The following is a 22,347-nucleotide window of genomic DNA, read 5'->3' on the forward strand; positions in this document are numbered from 1 at the left end:
TTGTGCTTCAGAATGCTCATATTTCTTCTCAGCCCTGCAACCGTAGGTTTTTTCTGACTTGTTGAGATCTTGTGACTGAGGGCTTTTCTCCATCACAAGTTGCAGGGGAGGATCAGAGGAGGACTATTATTCTCAGCAGGCCCCCCAGGGACAGAGGCCCATTTGGCTCTCAAAGAGGAGCTCTCCTAGCAATCTGGGCTTACTGTATTTTTTATTTGTATATTAGTTGCCTCCCTAACCTCCCTGAACTCTTACAAGCAGACACTGTCCTCAGCGCCTGCCAGTAACTGGCCCAAGGCAGGGACTAGACACATATTTGTTGAAGGGAGGAAGAAAATTCTTTATTCTGTTGAATGGGTTTATGTTTAGAAGAACAAGGTTTGTGGTACAATATGCATATGATGCTACTTTTTCTCAGTGTTTCTAGTAAGTGTAGTAAAATTTAATTTTCCCTGAAATATGTGAACTTTAAAATGTTGAAGACTATTTACAATATCATTTTTCTTTCTTGAAGTAAGATCTTTTTTTCCTTTGAAGCCTATCTCATTTTCGGTAACATTCAGTGGGAGAAGGGCTTAATTTTCATAACGCAGACGTGGCCCACCGACAGCGTGAGTGCACAGGTCGAGGCCTGCTGAGCTAACGAACTGAAGGTCTCTTGAGGTTCAAAGCTGTGGACATCCCTGAAGGCCAGAGTCCTTGTAGACCAGGCAGCAGCATCAGTCAGCTGTATGAGATGCCTTCCTCTCTATCCATGTTACTGAACCAAACTTGGGTACTCTCCCCCCATGCGCAGTAAAGCCAATCTACTGACATTGGGTTGTGGTGAAGGAAAAGTGCAGCGCTTATTGTAAGGTGCCAGACAAGGAGTCCTGGGAAGCTAATGCTCGAAAAGCCCAAACTCCGCGATGGGTTTCAGCAAAGCATTTTTAAAGGCAAGGTGAGGGAGGGTATTTCTAGGTCATGTGATCAACTCGTGTCCAGTTCTCTGACTGGTTGATGGTTAGGTAACAGGGTGGTGTCACAGGGGTTAACATTACCCATCTTTAGGCTCTAGTAGGCCTGGAGACTATGTGCTCATGGTCATCAAGTAGTGGACTTCATTTGGTGGGGTTTTTCTGCATCTGTAAAATAACTCAGGAAATGTGCATCAGATACTGTTATCTAGGTACTTCGGAGAGGAGCGAAAGCAGAGGATGTGAGGGGAGGGCTGTCCCTGGAAGGCCCCATAGGCTCCTGCTTGGTTACATCCAGAACATGGAACAAAGGACCACTAACGAGGCTGACGTCGGCTTGGCCCACTGACCTGGCTTTGGCATTATAACTATGAAAAACGAAAGCAAATGTCTGCATGGTGGTTTGTGAAAAGTCAAGAGCTTTTGTGTGTATTAGCTCTCTGCCTTGCTGTCTCTTGATTTTTCCTCGCTGGCTGTGCTGGGCTGATCAGTCCCATGCAGTATGTCCTGTCTGGTTTGCGTTAGACCATCTGTGTCATGCTGCTTTAAGCCTGAGGTCTTGCACCGTGATACAGCCCTGCAAAGTTCCATCCTCATCTGTGCCCCTCTGCTCCCTGCTCCGCATTCCCCATACCTGTATCTGCTTTATTGCGATGTGAGTTATTTTCCCTTTGACAAAAGTTGCTTTGTAACCTCTTCTATTTTTTTCTTCTGAATTTCAATAAAGAGAATTTGATAGAAAGTTACAGAAGGAAAGATAGTCATATTCACCTTGATTAGCTGGAGCCATCTAGGTAAAAGAGATGCCTAAGGAGAGACTAAGAAATTTTGCTAGTGATTGGCATAGCAGAGGCCGCAAAGACTTGGAGACCCATTGTTTTAAAACCCTGGAACTCTGCTTACATCTTGGACAGTCAAGTAGGGAATAAATGCCCGCAAAGGGGCATTCTTATCAAGGCTCCCATATATAATTAGTATGAAAATAAAACTGAAGAGGGAAAGGGTACAAATTAGTGAGAATTGACACTAATATCAAATTTATTTATAAAATTTATCAAGTATCATTTTTATATATAATGATATATATAATATATATATTTCATTTTTTTTTGAAATTCCAATTATGATAATGAATCTTTTGTTTCAGTATAAAAAAGAGGAAGAACCTGTGTCCCTCACCCCAGTTAAACATACTTGAGTCTTATTTCTGTCTTTTCAAACCTATTGGCCTTAGCTTATTAATAGTGGCAGAACCAAATGTTTGACTGTCCCAAGGAGTGAAACTAGATCATTGATGATCACGTGATGCAATTTTTTCAGACCATAATGAACAGCTTCATGAGGCACATGGCACGAGTGATCACTCATCGTGACGTTGTATATGCACAAGAGAAATGCTGTATGGTGGGACAAGATTTTAATCAAATGACTGATTGTAAATATACATGTACAGGGAAGACTTTTCAGCTTTTAAGACTGTGTTAACGTTTGCTCTGTGTTAAGTTCCTGTGTTTTGGTGGCATCTGGGGGATAAGTATTGACTTGTGTAACTGCCCAGTTCCCAATCCCAACCTTCTAAGGCCTGACCTACTTTGTCGAGGTTCCTGAAACACTGAGTATCTTGGGTCCAGTTTACTTTATAAACAGAAGCTGAGGCCCATGTCTCTATATATCTTCCCTGATGGGGGAGTGAAAGGCGAAGATCAGATGTTGTCATTCTCTATTTGGAGATAATTCGGTAGCCAGGTTGTCAAGGGCAACCTGGGCCGAAAGATCAACAGGGCCGTATCAGCAATTCCACGGGGTTATGTTTTCTCTCCTTTTATCTTGTTGCTTCTGGTTGCCTTCTGGGCATCATCACTGCAAGTGCTGCCTGGGAGACAGTAGAGTACATCTACCACCATCTCCTATGGCTCTGGAGCCAGCTCTCCTCCTACTCAGCAGTATTTTAGATTCCAGCCCATAGTGATGTTCTGTGGGGGGTCCTAGTAACTGGCTTCCAGGGGGAGGAGCCTAAGTACCGTGGAATTGACATGCTGCCTAGATGGCACTTCCCACCCCAGATGGGCCAACTTCTATTTATCCTACAAACCCCAGCTAGAACATTACCTCCTCTGGGAAGCCCTTACTGCATGCCTCCCCTGCTGTTATAATGTAAATACCTGTTTCGTGAGCGTCTGGACACTGTGTTTGTTTTTTCGGGGGTTTTTTGGTTTGTTTGATTTTTTTTTTTTTTTTTTTTTTTGTGGTACGCGGGCCTCTCACTGTTGCGGCCTCTCCCGTTGCGGAGCACAGGCTCCGGACGCGCAGGCTCAGCGGCCATGGTTCACGGGCCCAGCCGCTCCGCGGCATGTGGGATCCCCCCGGACCGGGGCACGAACCCGTGTCCCCTGCATCGGCAGGCGGACTCTCAACCACTGCGCCACCAGGGAAGCCCAGTTTGTTTGATTTTTTACAAGACCCTGTCCATCCCATCAGTAGGTGCTTTAATTTTATTAATGTGAGGGGACCCCCCCCTCTACCGTAGTCCTACCTCAGCAATTAATATCCCCTATTACTATGTTTCAGGCGTCCAAACCCAGTGTATTCTTAAGAATAAAAAAAAAAAATCTTTCCTAGTCCAGAAATTACAAACACAGTCTTTTGATAAGCATATCTCATTTGATTTATATGTCACTTTAAGAGCCCTGAAATTTTTTTTCCCGTCTTGCCCCTAGGTTTTTCTGACCATTTTCTTTCTTTCTTTTTTTTTTTAGATTCCATATATATATGTGTTAGCATACGGTATTTGTTTTTCTCTTTCTGACTTACTTCACTCTGTATGACAGTCTCTAGGTCCATCCACCTCACTACAAATAACTCAGTTTCGTTCCTTTTTATGGCTGAGTAATATTCCATTGTATATATGTGCCACATCTTCTTTATCCATTCATCCAATGATGGGCACTTACGTTGCTTCCATGTCCTAAAGCCCTGAATTTTTAATGAGGAGATCTGTGTTCAAGTTGAAGTTGGGTTCCTTATTAACTATATGATTGTAGGCAAATCATTTAACCTTCATTCATGCATTTATTCATTCATTCACGTATTTATTGAGCCTATGGGCCAGTCCCTGTCAGGCACCCTGCGTCGGCTTCCTTAGCTAGCAAATGGGCATAATATACGAGCCCTAATTTTCCTTACAGTTTGTTAAGAACTGTTTGTGACAGTGCTTTGTAAATGTAAAGCTCTATTGAGACATTATTATTATTTTAATGGACAAGGACTTGCGCACTAGGAATAGAACAGAACAGAGAAGCAGAGAATTGCTTCTTTAGTAGAATTTGTTGTAGCCACATCAGAAAGTGTTATGGACATATCAAAGTGCAACATCTGGGGTGGATCAGCCTTAATTCTCTTTTTTTGTTTTTCTTCCTTGCTATCTCTACATTTGAAATATAATCCTGAGAACAAGAATCCCATTGGCTTAGCCTCGGTGTCTTTCCTGTCCTCCTCAGGAAGGCAGAAACAGGAACTGACTATCTCACTAGAACTGGACACAGTGGGTGAGAGGGAAGTCCCCAGAAGGATGTTAGACCTCCCCCCAAATAAACAAGCAAGCAAACAGAAGCAGCAAATGTCTACCACGTAACTCTTATCCATTTTTCTCTCAACGGATGACTTTGTCTCATACTCTGTTAAAAGACCTCCCTCCCTCTAGTAATTCTGCTGGCTTCTGCACCCATCCCTTGGCATAGTGGAAAATTTCCCTCCAGATGAACAACAAGAAAAAACCACCTCTCATCCTTTCGAAGCTACGACCCTCCCTTCTCCCCTTTAGGACCACACTGTATACCCACCCTGGGAGTTATTTATACCCGCTGTCCCTGCTTCCTCTCCTTCCCATTCACTCTTCACTCTGGCCTGGCTTCCATTTCAGCCACTCAGTGAGACTGCACTGGTCCAAGCTGCCAATGACCTTTCATGTTGGCCAGTATGTCTAGTGGATAGTTTTACATGAAGAAATGAAAAGCAAGATGGACTTAGATCACCATGCACAAAAGTTAACTTCAAATAGCTTAGCGACTTAAATATAAGAGCAAAACTTAAAGCTTTTAGAAGAAAACATAGGAGAAGTGTCTTCAAGACTGTGCGTTAGGCAAAGATGTCTTAGCCATGACACTGAAAGCATGATCCATAAAAGAAAAGTTGATAAGTTGGACATTTAAAAATTCAAAATTTTTGCACTTCAAAAGACAATTTTAAGAAAATAAAAAGACAAGCTCCAGGCTGCGAGGATATATTTTCGAGTCACACATTGGATAAAGGACCTGTTTCTAGAATGTACACAAGCGTAGGAACTTAGCTTTCTTGTTCACTCTTGTATTCTAAGCATCTGTTGCAGTGCATGACATTTGGAAGGGGCTCCATAAATATTTGTGGGATAAATGAATGGATATAAATAGCACTACTGTAGTTTGGAGAAGAGTTTTTAGGAACATAATAAAGACTGAGGAGAGAAAATAATCTCGAACATTTGTAGAATGCACTTGTACCCACTACATGTTTTCCTTTTTGGCACTGTAGGTATCGTCGTCTCCATGCCACAGTGAAGGACACTGAGACATGCAGGGATGATTTATTTTTTTGCCTGAGATCAAATGCTATGAAGTGGGAGAGCCAGAGAGCAGACCTTGAACTCCTAATTCCACATAAGGAAACGTGGGATGTGGTTTCCACTGTAGTTTAGGAAAGCTCTTCACTCCCGAGCCACTTATGTCTGGCACTGTGCCTTCTCTTCTTGTCTTTCTCCGACAGTATGAGATGTCCAGATCTCTAGGCTTCGGGGTTATTTTCTCAGAATTTGCTCCCTGATAATCTGATGGCAGACACACTTGTCTGATGAAGTGAAGAGCTGTCATGTGAAAACCTGGCACTAGCTTGTACTATGTTTGTTTTTGAGAATTTGTCCTCCCAGGGCTACAATTCTCATTTTCTACCTTCCCTTCCAACTGTATTTCACCAAACATGTTTTGGCTGCCAACTGGGATCTGAGTGGCCTAACTTCACTTTCACTTTTCCCTGTTTTCCCCACATCACTTTCTGTTCGTGACTGTGCAGGCTCTAATCTCAAATTGATAGGCAGGTTAGATCCAGACTGGACCAGACTGTGGAAGAGCATGAGAAAGTGAGGGAATGGCATGCCGCAGACTCTATACACATGACTTTTACAGGTGGCGATGGAGATGGTGCGACCTGATGTCAGTTATTATATCATGTCAACAGGAAGCCTGTTCTAAGTAACAATGTTATGTCCTGAGCATTCTTAGGAAATAAAGACGCTGATTGAGGCCGAGAGGAGGGCGGTATTCTGACACTTTGAATAAATCAGAACTGGGGTCTAGGGGACCTGGACTGTTAAGCCTCAGCTCTGCTGCTCGTTGTGTTTCAAATTATTTCATCTTCCTTATCCTTTCTTTCCTAATCTGTCAAGTGAGGAGGTTAGAGCCGATAAACTTTAAGGTCTTTTTCACTCTTTGAAATTAAGTTAGGTAGCCCAACCAGAACTAATCAGGGCTTCTTGAGTCTGGGTGTAAACTTTATTCTCCTAGTGATTTGATTTCGTTTTTACCTCCAGCCCTCTAAGTCAGTCTTCAAACTTCCCAGGTAGGAATGTGAGAGCTAAACTTTGGCGGCCCACTCATGGGATAAACAGGCCTGGAGATGAAAAACTGTGAGGATTGTACATTGAAGAAGGCGAGGCAAGGATCGAGATCTGAATATGGTGCCTCACCAAATACTGCCCCGCATGTGTCATGCTAAGTGGCCATAACAACAGTGGTTCTAAACCAGGGGTCCCCAACCCCTGGGCCATGGACAACTACCGGTCTGTGGCCTGTTAGGAACCGGGCCTCACGGCAGGAGGTGAGCAGCGGGCAAGTGAGTGAAGCTTCATCTGTATTTACAGCCGCTCCCCATCACTCACATCACCGCCTGAGCTCCGCCTCCTGTCAGATCAGCGGCGGCATTAGATTCTCATAGGAGCGCGAACCCTACTGTGAACTGCGCATGCGAGGGATCTAGGTTCCTTATGAGAATCTAATGCCTGATGATCTGAGCGGGAGCTGAGGCGGTGATGCTAGCGCTGGGGAGTGGCTGCAAATAACAGATTATCATCAGCAGAGAGGTTTGACTGCCCAGAGACCATAATAAATCAATTGCTTGCAGATTCATATCAAAACCCTATCAGTGGGCTTCCCTGGTGGCGCAGTGGTTGGGAGTCCGCCTGCCGATGCAGGGAACACGGGTTCGTGCCCCAGTCCGGGAGGATCCCATGTGCCACGGAGCGGCTGGGCCCGTGGGCCATGGCCGCTGGCCCTGCGCGTCCGGAGCCTGTGCTCCGTGATGGGAGTGGCCACAACAGTGAGAGGCCGCATACTGCAAAAAGAAAAACAAAACAAAACAAAAAAACAAAACCCTATCAGTGAGTGGCAAGTGACAACAAGCTCAGGGCTCCCACTGATTCTGCATTATGGTGAGTTGTGTAATTATTTCATTATATATTACAATGTAATAACGATAGAAATAAAGTGCACGGTAAATGTAATGCGCTTGAATCATCCTGAAACCATCCCCCACCCCATCCCCGGTCCGTGGAAAAATTGTCTTCCACAAAACCGGTTCCTGGTGCCAAAAAGGTTGGGGACTGCTGTTCTAAACCATACCTCACTGATTATATGACATTTGCAGCTTCTGGCCACAGTTCATTGCTTTTTTTTTTTTTTTTTTTTTAACTCTAGCTCCCAACCAGCCAAGATCAGCCTGGGAGAGAGGACCAGGGCCCCAAAAGTCAGGCAGCCTGGCAGAGCAGAAGAGATCCTGGATCTAACTGTGGGCTCTGGTCTGAGTTCTGCCATGGACATGCTGTGTTGGCCTGACCCTTCCTTTTCTCAGGGGGGGTTCTCTGTGCTCTGTGAGTAAATGTAAGTGCACACCACTCTGGCAGGTGGTACGAACCTAATTTTGATGCACTGTGAGGCCCCAACAGGAGCAGCAGTCAGAATCGTAATAAATAAACCGTCAGGGTTGCAATGGAAGCATTAGCCCAGGCACAGTCTACTAATTTGCTCATGGTTATCAGACACAAGCTACTGCTATGGAAGTGAGGCTTCATACTTAGAGATGCTTTCTGAAAGTGACTGAAACAGGGAGTCGGAAGCCTGAGGCTAGGTGGCAGCTTTAAGTTCATCCATTCTGGTTTTCTATCTGATGGTTCAGTCTCCTCTAAACACCCTTTTAACCCATGCTTGAACTCGTCTTGTGATGGGAAATTCACTGCCTTGTTAGGATACTGCAGCTTGTTCCAAATTTCCCTCTCCTCTGTCAAGCTGTTGCTGCTGTCAGGTGATGTTCAGACAACAAAAATGTCCATGTCACATATGCACACAGAAGATTTCCCATCTTTATTTTCCTTAAGGAACCAGGAATAATATGCACAGGACCACTGCTTCTTATGTCTCCCCATAAGGATATCTTGGTTTACTGTGAGCTGGTAGCCGTGAGAGATTTACTTTCTTAAAAGGTGATCAGAATCATGGTGCTATAGTTTGGTAGGTATCTTATTTCAGGAGAGAAGCCCCATTTCTATCTGTGGGTGTTTGTTTTATGTATTTACATATAGTAATGGATGTGTTAAATAATTACTTTTGAGCGTCTGCTATCTGCAGTGTACTGTGCTAAGTGCCAGAGCAGGCAGAGGCGTTGGTGCCTTATTACAGCACATCAATCACACGTTGATTTGTTATCCATCTGGGTTCTTGGACTCTTTAATCAATAGAAATTGATAAGAGGCCACACGAGAAATTCAGGCAAGGCTTTATTGGGACTCCTGCTGCAGCACGAGGGGGCGAAAACAAGTAACAGGTTCCCTTGCTCTCTCCGGAGGAGCGGCCAGCTGGTCCCTTAAATGGGGTTAGGGTTGGGGTGGACTGGTGGGTTGGGCTGGAGGAGTGGCTTGGGTGACCTGTCCATCCCCTTGTGGTGCTCTGTGAGGTGTGTGTGGGGGAGGGGATCGTGCGCAGTGCCCTGCTTTTGCTCCAGGCACATCAGAAGTGGCAGTTGGGTTTTGGCCTTTTTGTATCTTGTTTATAATTTGCCCCAGCTGTGCATGCATGCATTTATTTTTAGTCCCTTATAGTTTCTTTGTATTCTGTTGCTCAAGGAGACGTTTGTCCAGGTACAAGCATTGCAGCAAGGAGTCCCGGGTCTCAGGTCCCAACCTGTCTCAGATTCACCCAACAGATACTTACTGAGAATCTACTTGGTGGCTGCCTTTGGTTCTTGCCTTTAAGGAGTTTGCAGTTCACCGAGGGAGACAGTGTTTGATATCGATCGCACTGTATTGAATTATTGTTGACTTTGCCACCTCTTTACTAGGCAGGCTCTGTTCTCCTTGAAGCGGTTGGTGGGGGGGGGGGGGTTATGTGCCATGCATTACTGAATCCCCATCACCTGGCACATTGTAGGCACAAGGTAAATATTTGTTAAATGGGTCAGTAGCTAAATGCACGAAGGGAAAAACACAGACTTTGGCATCTGGTGTTCTCAGCTAGGTCTTGACTCAGCAATTTGCCAGCTAGGTGGCTGGGGATAAGGCCATGCAGCTTTATGAAATAGGGGCCTATTTTGCAGGGTGGTTGCGAGGATTAAAAGAAAGAATACACAGATTGCCTAGCAGTGCCTGGCATACAAATCTAAAAAACAAAAAAGTATTCTCTTCCTACTCTAGCTCCCTTAAGGCACCTTTTCCATCTATCCAGGAAAACCAAGGAGAACATATTTCTAGAGTTCACTGGTTTGCTTGTGTTTTGAAATTAAAGACAAAGCCCCACAGGTGAGACCCCACCCCGAACCCTTTGGAAGGAGCCGAAATCAGCTTTTCCAGGGTATAGAGGAAACCCAGAGTGTCACTTGAGGAAGATGAAGCTCTGGAGATGGATGGTGGTGATGGCTTTACAACAATGTGAATGTACTTAATGCCACTGAACTATACACTTAAAAATGGTTAAAATGGTAAATTTTATGTGATGTATACTTCACCACAATAAATTAATACAACAAAGAAAAAGAAAAAAATATTGCCATGACTTATAGCTCTCCCAACAGGTGGGCCATTTTTAAGTGTAACTAATCACCGGGCCATTCTCATTCCCTTAACCTGCATGTGGGTCACCAAGCATTATTGAGGTGGGAGTTCCCTAAGAAGCCAAGACTTTGAGTCTGCTTGGTTTGAAATTGAGTGATAAGAGGCACTCACACCTATTTTGCAGGTTATGTTTCCCTTTCCTTTATTTGCCCCACCCTGCATGAGTGTCAACAAGTCTTTTTTTTTGAGTCTACACAAAATCCTGTTGGAATCCGTCCCTGTCTCTCCTCTCTCGTTTCCGGTATTTCCATCTGGGGGCTGAGCCCCCATCATCTCTCACCTGGACTGCAATGGCTGTTCAAGCGGTCTCCCTGTCCTGCTGCTTCTCTTACCATCCATTCTCTTCAGGACACCCAGCGTGTTCTTTTTAATATGCAAACCAAAGCATACCACAGCTCTACCGCTGGAAGAATGAAATTTAAATAAAGGAAAAAATACCACTCCTCTGTTCCTATCAATGTTAAATTAAAACCCAAACTCCTTATCATGCATGCACAGTCCTTTAAGATCTGGTCCCTGCCCCCTTCTCGCAACCTCTGCTGTCCCCGTCTCCCCTCGCTCACCAGTCTCCAGCCACGCTGGCCTTCTTTCTCCATCTCTCACCTGCCCCATTCCTTCCCAACCTGGGTCCTTTCTCTGGATGTCCTACTGCCTGGAACACTAGATCCTCTGATCTTTGCATAGCTGGCTCTTTCTGACCATACAGATCTCAACCCAAATGTCACCACCTCCGAGAGGCCTTCCCAGAGTGCCTGTATGGCCTGTCCCTCTGTGCTGTCACTGTGTGTGCATTCTCTGCCCTCTGATTTTATCTTCTGTATATAAGTGCTTATTTGTTGTTTACCTCTTCCACCTAGAATGTGAGTGCCATGAGAAGTAGGTGCCTCGTTATGTTACCCTCCACTGCACCCTCAGTGCTAGACCAATGCCTGGCCCATAGAAGGCCTAGATGGAATATCTGTTGAATGAATGAATGTCAGATGAATTAATGCCGTAAAGGAGTAAGATATGTTTACCTATGAAATAGTTCTGTTTTTGTCCTCTTACATTTTTCCTGTCACGTTTTCTGATGCAAATCCCCATCCCACCCTCACCTCGACCATCTCCATTCTACTTGTTTCCAGGTAATTATTAACCCTTTACAGCAGGGGTCCCCAATCCCTGGGCCTCGGGCCAGTAGCAGCCCACGGCCTGTTAGGAGCCCGGCCGCACAGCAGGAGGTGAGTGGCTGGCAAGCGAGCAAAGCTTCACCTGCCGCTCCCCATCGCTCGCATTACCGCCTGAACCATCCTGCCCCCCCACCTGCCCCCCGGTCCGTGGGAAAATTATCTTCCACGAAACTGGTCCTTGGTGCCAAAAAGGTCGGGGACCCCTTCTTTATACTGTTTTCCATCCTAATAAGCTTGCCTGTCAGAAGGATGCTGAAAGTCCTCTGCTTGTCCCAGCCTCAAATTCCATCCGCCACCAGTCACACGTGTATGAGAAGAAACAGTCTGAAACACAACCTGTGTCACAGTCCCTCACTTCTGTACATTTAGACCCTGACTTTTAGGGCCGCCATAGCTACAGGTGAAGCTGGGTGTACACTGGTGTGTATTGGTGTGCCAGTATGAGATGCTGGTCAGGAGCGGGGCAGGCGGGGTGAGGCTCCCCGTGACTCCAGCCCTCACCCCCGCACTCAGCTTCAAGGCTCTTTGTGGGACACTGATCCTCCGGCTCGCCTGCCTATGCCCTGAGCTTGGTGCTTGCGCCTCAGAGTTCCAGCCCTGCTGCCGCCTTCTCCAGGGCTCAGGCCCTGCCCGTGCCCTGGATTAAATGGCCTCCCTTCCTGGGCTGCATTGTAAGACAACTTATGTCCTTCTTTTTATTTATTTATTTATTTTTGCGGTACGCGGGCCTCTCACTGTCGTGGCCTCTCCCGTTGCGGAGCACAGGCTCCGGACGCACAGGCTCAGCGGCCATGGCTCACCGGCCCAGCCGCTCCGCGGCATGTGGGATCTTCCCGGACCGGGGCGCGAACCCGTGTCCCCCGCATCGGCAGGCGGACTCTCAACCACTGTGCCACCAGGGTAAGCCCCAAATGTCCTTCTTTTTAATGTGGCTTGCTTCTCCTGCTGAGTTATTAGGAATGGGGCTGCCATTAAAACAACTCTTAAAAACTGGAGGAAAGGAGACTACTATTTATTGAGTACACGTGGTGGACCAAGCACTGTGCTAAGCCCCGTATCTTTATTTTCTCACTTAATTCTCATAACCTCCCTACGAGTGAGGGATCTCCGTTTTTCCCAGTGGGGAAGCTGGAGCCCAGAGAATCGACACAACTTTCCAGAGCCCGGCTGACTCTAAGACCCGAGGAGGTAGGTGGCGCCTGCAGAGACGGTGTGCTAGAGGGAGCGAAGCTGGTGGGCTTGCCCGGAACAGGGCAGCCACTTCGGGGGAAGCAGAGGTCAGGTGGAGGTGGAAAGGGAGCGCTGATTTAAAATCAACAGCCATTTTCAATTAGTAATAATGAGGGGCAGTGAGAGCCTGTACTTTTAGTGGGAGGAGCACATAATTCGCGGCTGTCAGGGCTCAGTTTGACTCGCAGCTCCGTCCTCTCCTAGCTGTGAGCTCTGTGCCAGTTACTTAGCCTCTGCACTCTAGTTCCCTCACCGATAAATGGGGATGCCAGTACCTACCTCGCCGGCAACCACGTACGTGTGTGAGTACTGAACAGAGTAGTTGCCACCTTCTAGGTGCTAAATGAATAACAATTTCTATGAATATTATTAGGTTTTTCATTATTGCTTCAGGGTCTTCTTCCCCTACCGCACCTCTACGCTGAGGGTCTCTGTGGTTCCTTTCATGTCTGTTTCATCCTCTGATTCCTATAACAGAGTCCGTTGCTGGTGTAATTGAAAAGACTGAAATCTTTGTTTTAATCCATACCGCCCATATTGCTGTTCTGGCAAACGTACAATTGCTGTCTGTCATATGAAGGTTTTACTTATGTGGCTGAGCAACGTAGCCTTGGTTTTGGTTGAGAGGAGGGATCATTTCTGTTTCTGGTTTTTGTTTTTAATCTGTGTTAAATATGATTATAGGAATTGACCTTATCCAGGTCAATGTAAAATCAGCTGAAACAAATCAGCTATCCCTGCAGGTATATCTCCCTCTAGAGCTCTGCTCAGAGGCTTATGAGTAGATGGAATTTACGCACAATACCTTGACTTTGAGTTTCCCTGAATTATATAACTATTTCAGGTGAGTGATACAGTAAATGAGGTACCTCGTATTTTGGCTTCGTTTCTTTATTCTCACCTACCCTGTGTCTATAATCTATAAACAGACGCTTGAGTGCATGAAAGAATCTTGTCATTTAAAGGTATCCCACAAGGAATCTTACTTAATATCTGTAATCACCTGCTATATGTCAGGGACGGTGGGGTTGCCAAGTAGGCTGAGATGTTCCAGGGAAAGGGCTAGGGTGGACCCGGATGCTAGGGACAGTCAGGGCCTGCCTGGGCAGTTGGACCCCACTCTAGGGGGAATTTCTGAGTCCACTGCTCACTGTCTGTAGGGACAGAAGTCCCTCGGACTTTCCCCAGGCTGCTTGCTAACTGGGGAGGCCAGTCCAGTGGGTGGCACATAACCACCACCATCCGGGTGTTAGGAGTAGTGATTCTCCCTGGTGGGCAGGACCATCATGACTCGGGCCAGCCAGTCTTTTTACTCACGGCCAGACCCAGAGGTGAGAGAAGGACACCGGCTAAGCAGGCAGAGGTTTAGGGGGAACAAGCGTGCTCATTAGGGCAACCAGGGCAGTCCCACTCATATGGACTGAGCCAGTCTGGTGGTGTCAGAGGGAGGCTGTGACTGAAGGGGCCCACTACCTCCCAGGGCTTTCTGGATGCTGGTGTGACGCCCAAGCACAGTGCAGGCTCACCAGCGAGCGCGTGGAACTGCCTTCTCTCTTCCCTGCTAGAGCGGACCCGGATATGGGTGGGTCGTTCTCTCCTGCGAAAAGCTCCAGGGACTATGGCGGGGAGGAGATGGGAGAACAGAGTTGACCTTCCCCCACCCCTCTTCTTCCCTCTGGCCAGTGTGGATTCATGCTTTTAAATCATAATTTCATTTATTTTTGAGTAAATGAACATCAGAGACAACTAGTGTTATGAAATGACTCCCCTTTTGGAAAAGTGGTGAAGTTCACTTTTCTGGCTTCTGTTTCGAGAGAGAGAGAGTTTAGGCTTGCTGAGATACTTTTGGTCTCATGAAGCAGTGGTTCTGCATCAGAATCATCTGGCGGGCTTGTTAAATCTAATTACTGGGCCTCATCCCCAGGATTTCTGAATCAGTGTGTGAGGGTGGGGACTGAGAATTTGACCAGGGAATGCGGCTGTGGCTGCTCCAGGGGTCATACTTCGAGAACCACTGTCGTGGAGTAATCCATATATTCACCATGTTCCAAATGTGAATGATATATGTTTGGTCAAGTCCACCACTGCTGTGAATATCTTCTATTGATATGCTTGTCTTTGTCTCCCTTCCACAGGTATTTTGACGTTGGACTGCATGATTTCTTAGTTAGGTAAGCCAATCGTTTTCATTTTAGGTATCATGGGAATAACGTGTCTATTATGGAATACTGAGGTGAAAATAAAATCCTTGTGAAATATCTTGATAAATAATGGCAACCATATATCTGACAAGAAAACACCACTAGCTCTGTTTTTTGTGCCTCCCAGAATCACACAAGAATATCCTTTTTAAACAATCAAAGGAATTTATTTTTAAAGGGGTTTGTATCTGAAATGATAGTTACCCAACTATTGGGCTACTGGAAAGACAAATAGAATAGTGAAGAGAGGACTTTCCTGGTGGCTCAGTGGTTAAGAATCCGCCTGCCAATGCAGGGGACATGGGTTCGATCCCTGGTCCGGGAAGATCCCACATGCCGCGGGTAGCCCCTGCTCGCCGCAACTAGAGAAAGCCTGTGCACAGCAATGAAGACCCAGCGCTGCCAAAAATAAATAATAAAGTAAATAAATAAATTTATAGAAAAAAAGAAAAGTGAAGAGAGCCAGCTTGCATTCATACATTAAACAACCCTCTTGACCAATTTTCCCTCCGTTGAATTTAAGCTTTTTAAACTGAATCTACTACTTGTTTCACAATCATGAAGATACAGTCTTGTTCATAATTGAAAGAGGTCACAGGTGGCAGTTTATACCCCAGTATATGGGTGATTTTTATCAGCGTTGGCTTATGGGGCGTATTAATTGCAAATAGCTATTAAATCAAACAGAGGTTAAATGGAAATATACCAGAAGATTAACAGTGTTGGTAATAATATGCACAATATTTTTCCTGTTATAAACTTTGTTGTACTTTTTAGCTTTTTTATTATACTGAGCATGTATTCATTATTCTAATAATGGTGGAAAATGGTCGTTAAAAATACCTATCAGAAATATATGTGGGGAGCAATAATGGTTGCTGAGGGACTATAAGCTGAGATCACAAGGAAGCCAGGAATCATGTAGAGTGATTTACTTTCTACAGATGTGTAGCTCTAAATGCTAATTAATTCTGAGTCCACTAATAAACAGTATTGTAAATCACATGTGATTTCTGGGTAGATGTTATAGTAGTTCAGTTCTCCACAATGCATGGCCATCTCCCTGTGGTTAAGATGCTGTCTGACGGGACATGTACATCTTTGGCATCACCTTGATCCTAAACCAGCAGTGTTTCCTCTGTGACAGATTGCGTATTGTGGTGTTCCGAGCAAGGCCATACATACCTTGTCCTTTCTCTAGGTCTTTATGCAAGGCTGTGCTTGGAAATCTCCTTGGCCTACCCCAGACCCAAGGAATCTGGATTATCCTGGCTTTCTCCAGGATGTCACACACAGAAGGCGGTGTGTAAACAGTTACCCTTGACACACCAAGGGTAAATGTATTTTAGGTAGGAGGGTTAAAGGGCCAATGGTCATGGCAAAGGCAGGCATGAGAATTCTATATCTAAACCGATAAGAAAAACTGTCTGGGTGTACTTCAGGGAGTTGTTTGGATTTTTTTTTTTTTTTTTTTTTTTTTTTCTTGCGTTATGCGGGCCTCTCACTGTTGTGGCCTCTCCCATTTGCGGAGCACAGGCTCCGGACGCGCAGGCTCAGTGGCCATGGCTCACGGGCCCAGCCGCTCCGCGGCATGTGGGATCTTCCCGAAACGGGGCACGAACCCGCGTCTCCTGCATCGGCAGGCGGACTCTCAAGCACTGCGCCACCAGGGAAGCCCTGGATTTTTTGAGTTAATGTCTTTGGTACTTTGTGTTACTCCTGTGCTACTGTTCACATAATTACTGTGGTAGCTGCAAGTTTGGACTTTCCTTACTTTCTCTAGTAACTTTCTTGAGGGCAGGGAACACGCCTCAATCACCTTTCCATAATTAAACTGTATGGAATCAACCTTCAACGAACATTTGTGTATGGGAATGTAAATTGATACAGCCACTATGGAAAACAGTATGGAGGTTCCTTAAAAAACAAAAAATAGAACTACCATATGACCCAGCAATCCCACTACTGGGCATATACCCAGAGAAAACCATAATTCCAAAAGAGTCATGTACCACAATGTTCACTGCAGCTCTGTTTACAATAGCCAGGACATGGAAGCAACCTAAGTGTCCATCGACAGATGAATGGATAAAGAAGATGTGGTACATGTATACAATGGAATATCACTCAGCCATAAAAAGGAACGAAATTGAGTTATTTGTAGTGAGGTGGATGGACCTAGAGTCTGTCATACAGAGTGAAGTAAGTCAGAAAGAGAAAAACAAATACCGTATGCTAACACATATATATGGAATCTAAAAAAAAACTGCTGTCTAACACATCTGCATTCCATTCAGAAGGCTGATGACCTGCAGAAGCCACAGGAGAGACAGCGGGCAGACTATCCACCTAGTTAGTAGCAGTTCTAGCCACCTGGGTAATAGTGTGAAACACAGTTCCTCCTCAGCCTCAAATGCATTCTTTTCTGAATCTCTCTTTTATACCCTATATCCTCTTTTCTAAATTTTCATGTTCTCAATGTACTTTCTGTTTTGAATGATAGGGTGACCATTCACTGTCTCTGTGACCTTGGATATATTATTTCATTTCTCTGGATCTCTGTTTCCTCACTTTAAAATGAAAGTAATGACAGCATTGTGGGAATTAAATAAAATAATCTAAATAACACGCTTTCATGGTACTAAATGCTTCAAAACTGTTAACTGCTATTATTACTATTATCATTATTTATTCATGTTGCATTTTGTCTGTATGAAATTCAAAGCATGCACTTAACTGTGTATCAGGAATAGTGTTAGATATATATATAGAATCTAAAAAAAAAAAAATGGTTCTGAAGAACCTAGGGGCAGGACAGGAATAAAGAGGCAGACGTACAGAATGGACATGAGGTCACGGGGAGGGGGAAGGGTAAGCTGAGACGAAGTGAGAGAGGGGCAAGGACATATATACACTACCAAATGTAAGGTAGATAGCTAGTGGGAAGCAGCCGCATAGCACAGGGAGATCAGCTCGGTGCTTTGTGACCACCTAGAGGGGTGGGATAGGGAGGGTGGGAGGGAGACGCAAGAGGGAGGGGATAAGGGGGTATATGTATAGCTGACTCACTTTGTTATAAAGCAGAAACTAACACACCATTGAAAAGCAATTATACTCCAATAAAGATGTTAAAAAACACAAAAAAACCCAACCAAACAAAAAAACAAACACTTGTGTAGAAGTGACTGAATGAGTAAATGAATGAAATGAGGCAGAAAGGACACAGAGGCTGAGGATTAAGAAGAAGCTGTTCATTTATTATTAATATTAATTAATTAATTATTAATTATTAAGCCTGCCATGTGCCACTTCCTTGGTTACATCTGGGAATATCACGGTGAGGAAAACAGACATTTAAAGCTTTCCCTGAGCTCATCTCTTGCCAGCCTTGTGGTTTGCGCAACTTGAAATGAGGAGGAGGGTGGTCTGCCTCTGGGACCCCCTCCTCCCTGTCCTTCTGGGCTCCAACCGTGTTTCCTGTGTTGGGTGCGGAGGAGGCAGAGGGAAGGGTTAAGTGCCTCTAATGTAACTGGAACAGATGCTGGGACGCCCTGGCAGGAGGCCCTTATGGGTGCATGCTAGTAAGATGCTCAACTAGTCACCTTAATGGGTTGCTCTGTGAACCAAGCAGAGCTGGGGCTTTTTTCTGCCCTGCTATCTTCCTGCAGTTTTCCTTTCTTTTACTCTGGCAAGGGGCAGGACAAATCAACGTGCCCGCTGTTATCCACCGTGGGAGTAAAAGTCTCCCCTTCTTGCAGGCATGCCCAGTCTCTGGATGAAGTCCCTTCATCCCCTCCCCCAACATACAGCAGCACTCCCCATTAAGCCAGGAACCTAGGGGCTCGAAGGAGTCTCTTCCTCGGTCCTCTTACCAGCTTGGGCATAGGGTGGGGCCGGGCGTGGGGTAGGGAGGAGGTTGGGGGAGCAGTCAGTTGTCCATCTCTTAATAATCCCAGGATGGGGTGCAAACCCCTTTGTTTGCAGCTGTCTTTAGAAAACGGGTCCTTTCTGCTCCCAGTTTGGGAGGTCACGCCTGGTGGGGACTGAGCCCTGTGGGTCTTTGGGCACCTTAGTGAGAACTGTTTCATCTGCATGTTGACCCCAGAAGCCAGCGGGGTTGAAGAAGGGTGTGGGCACAATGAAAGTGGGAGGTGAGGGAATGGCAGCCGCAACTCCTTTAAGAAGTTAAGCTGTGATAGGGAGGAAAGAAAGACATGGCAGCTGGTGGAGAAGGTGGTTTGAGTGGGGATTTTTTTTTTTCTTTTTAATTGGAGGAGCTCTTGTGTTTAGCCACCAGAAGGTCTTAAGTGCCCTGCAGACTTAGAGAAAGTGTTTTCAGTTGGGTGGACAGAAGCAGCACGCGATTGCCGGGGGAACAAAGAAGCAAAGCAGTGAATGGTGACTTAGTGACTCCAGTGGGCAATGGCGCTTTCCGGGAAGTACGCCGCTGGAGAGCACCTTAGAGGTTGGAAGAATGTGGGGTCGTACTTGTGGGACCCTTCTTGTCCTGTGATGGCCGGGAGAAGAAAATATATTTCCCTTTGTAAAAGAGGAGATCTTGGAGAAATTGGCATAGTTTTTTTTTGTGTGTTTTTTAAAATTAACTGCATTTATTGGCTCCAGTATACTCTTAGCATGTACTCTGGGTTGTCACGCTGTATTGAATGCTTAGCGTTTGGAAGGAAAGAAGCTGCAGCATGCCTGAAATTAATCAGCTGCATCTTTTACGTTGATGGAAGCAAAGTCGACTTCTCTGGAATGGCATCAGTTTCCACAAAGGCAAGAGCCCTATCTGTGATCTCAGCCTGGGCAACTGCAGGGAGGGACGTGTTTCCTTTTAAGTTGTTGGAGTGCTTCACTGAGCTATGGGGCAGGAAGGCGCTGTCACGTTTAATGAAATGTGAGCATTTTTGATATTGGCGTTTTATGATGACTGTGGGAAAACGCAGTGTGCTCGGTCCTTCTGCATCTTATAGAAACCAAAGGGAAGACTTTCAGGAAACAGTAATCACAACTCACTTAAGAAATAGCCTCAGAAGAAGAGTGTTGGCTGGAATTCTTAATGTGATGCTACAAAAGAAAAAGGAAAAAAGTGACCAATCTAGGAAAAGAGATTACAGAAGAAACCAGCTCTTTGATTTTAGATAACAGGATGGCTTGTTTAAATTCAGCTTAGTCAAGTTTTGGCAAGAAAGTAGAATTGACTAGTGATGTTCGGTTTGATTCTTGCTGACCGAGGCATATTTCATTTTACCCAGAATTGTAGCCAGCCCTACCCCTTTTATGAAAGGTATACTCTAATTGCTTTGTACCTACCTCCCTGCACCCTTCTAAGTTCCTCAGGTCCGGGAATCGGTTTAAGTAATACCGGATGCTCTCGTGACTTTTAAAAGAAAACCTGGAGACATCCCTCTTACATATTGTCTGAAATTTGATAAAATTTGTCAGTGTTTTTTTTTTAAACAATTGCTCCTACGCTTATGCATGTAAAAAACAGGAAAGTATTCACCTGTGTTTTCGTCTTATTTTCTGTATTGTTTCTATTTAGCTATTTAATCCATTTCAAATACATACTTCAAATAAGAATCTAACTTAAAAAAAATAGCAGGAATTCCTTGGTGGTCCAGTGGTTAAGTCTCGGTGCTTTCACTGCTGTGGGCCTGTGGTTGGGGAACTAAGGTCCCACAAGCCTCATGGCACTGCCAAAAAAAAAAAAGCAAAATAAATTTTCTTTACCATCACTTTCCCTTTTTATTCTAAAGTCCACGTGTGAGTGCATCAGAGCCATTACTTTTGTCCTTAGGAGACTGTTCTGATATCCTGTCAGGACCAGCAGAAGTGCAGTGTGGCGGTGATGCCATGGGTACTTCTTAGGCAAACAGAAAAAGGCAGTGAGCCTCAGGCATGGCCCTAAAGCTACTTGAGAAGCTCTCTGGAGTTAATACACTCATCAGAAGATAAATTCCTTTGCATAAGCAAACAGATTCTGCTTAGAGAATGTTCAGTATAGTGCAGATTCAATCCTGTACAAATGCTAATGTGTCCATGAAACAGCACAGCTGTGCCCTTTTGAAGCGTGATTTTGTTCTGGTGAGAGAGAAGGTAGAATGGGCCAGCTGCTCACTTCTGTAGTGTCTTTTGTTCTTCTTCTGGAGGTTGATCCTGGGATCCCAGCATGGTCTGGAGGGTCTTTGAATTGTCAGAGGGCAGCACGTGTCAGTGATGTGTGAATTAATGGTTCACTGAATTCTGAAATAAGCAAAACGGTTTTTGGCTTACCCTTAGTGACAACCTGTACCCACCTGACCCACTCATAAAACCAGCCCCACAGCAGAACAGAAGCTTCATGAATCACAGGGTAGTTTTACTCCACCTCTGTTCTGAGCACCCTGAAGTTCACCACCACATTTGCTATAGTTAACGGTGCTGATAAAGAAGTCATTTGAAATATGTCTTGGATTGTGTGAGGTCCAAAATGTTTAAAAGAGTCCGCCTTGCATCTTTAAGAAGTCTAGTAGTCAAAAGCGAGATTCATTTCGGGCTAAAGGCGTCCTCCTGAGAAGGAGAAGGAAGAGTGCCGGGGATAAGCCTCTCTCTTTCCTGTGTCTCCTCAGGACAGTTGAGACCTGTTTAGGCTCTGAGCTGCTCTGGAAGCGGAGACGTTGAGGAAGAATGTGGGCATTTGGTCCTGGGAGTAAGAACCAGGAAGATAATTAGCATCTGTATTCAGTCTAGTAGCTTAGAAACAACTTAAATACATACTTGAAACCATTATGTGTATATATATATATATATATATATATATATATATATATATATATACCACATCTTCTTTATCCATTCTTCTGTTGATGGATACAGGCTGCTTCTATGTCTTGTCAGTTATAAACAATGCTGCATGAACACTGGGATGTATGTATCTTTTTGAATTAGTGTTTTCTTTTTTTTCAGATATATATATAGCCAGGAGTGGAATTTGCTCCCGTGTCCCCTGCATCGGCAGGCGGACTCTCAACCACTGTGCCACCAGGGAAGCCCTATGTATATTTTTATAGACAAATATAAAAGGAGGGAAGATAAAACCAATATATATCTATTTTTCAGCACACACAGAGGTGATAACCGAGAGGCCAAATACCTAATTTGTTACATAGGATTTTGAATTTGTTATTGTGTGACTATAACACGGAAGTCAACTTTTGTTTGTCTACGTAGATAATTTTTTAATAGTGGTATAAAAAGTAAATGAGCTGATTAAAAAGCTGACCCAGCCTGAGGGAGCCTGAACTCTGCATTTCTGCCCCTGATTGGGCACTGCTGATCCCCTCTTAGTGGCAATGGGAGGAGAGATGTGGCACTTGGGTCGGAGCCATCAAGTCCCCTTGGTCCCTGGCCACTGCAGACTCCTCTCCTTTGCAGGGACTGCAGCCTCCCAGCCTTCTTTTTTTTTTTTTTCTCTCGGTACGCGGGCCTCTCAGTGCTGTGGCCTCTCCCGTTGCGGACCACAGGCTCCGGAACCGCAGACTCAGCGGCCACGGCTCACGGGCCCAGCCGCTTCGCGGCACGTGGGATCTTCCCGGACCGGGGCACGAACCCGCGTCCCCTGC

This window comes from Lipotes vexillifer, unplaced genomic scaffold (assembly GCF_000442215.2).
Source record: "Lipotes vexillifer unplaced genomic scaffold, Lipotes_vexillifer_v1.1 scaffold2135, whole genome shotgun sequence".
NCBI lineage: Eukaryota > Metazoa > Chordata > Mammalia > Artiodactyla > Lipotidae > Lipotes > Lipotes vexillifer.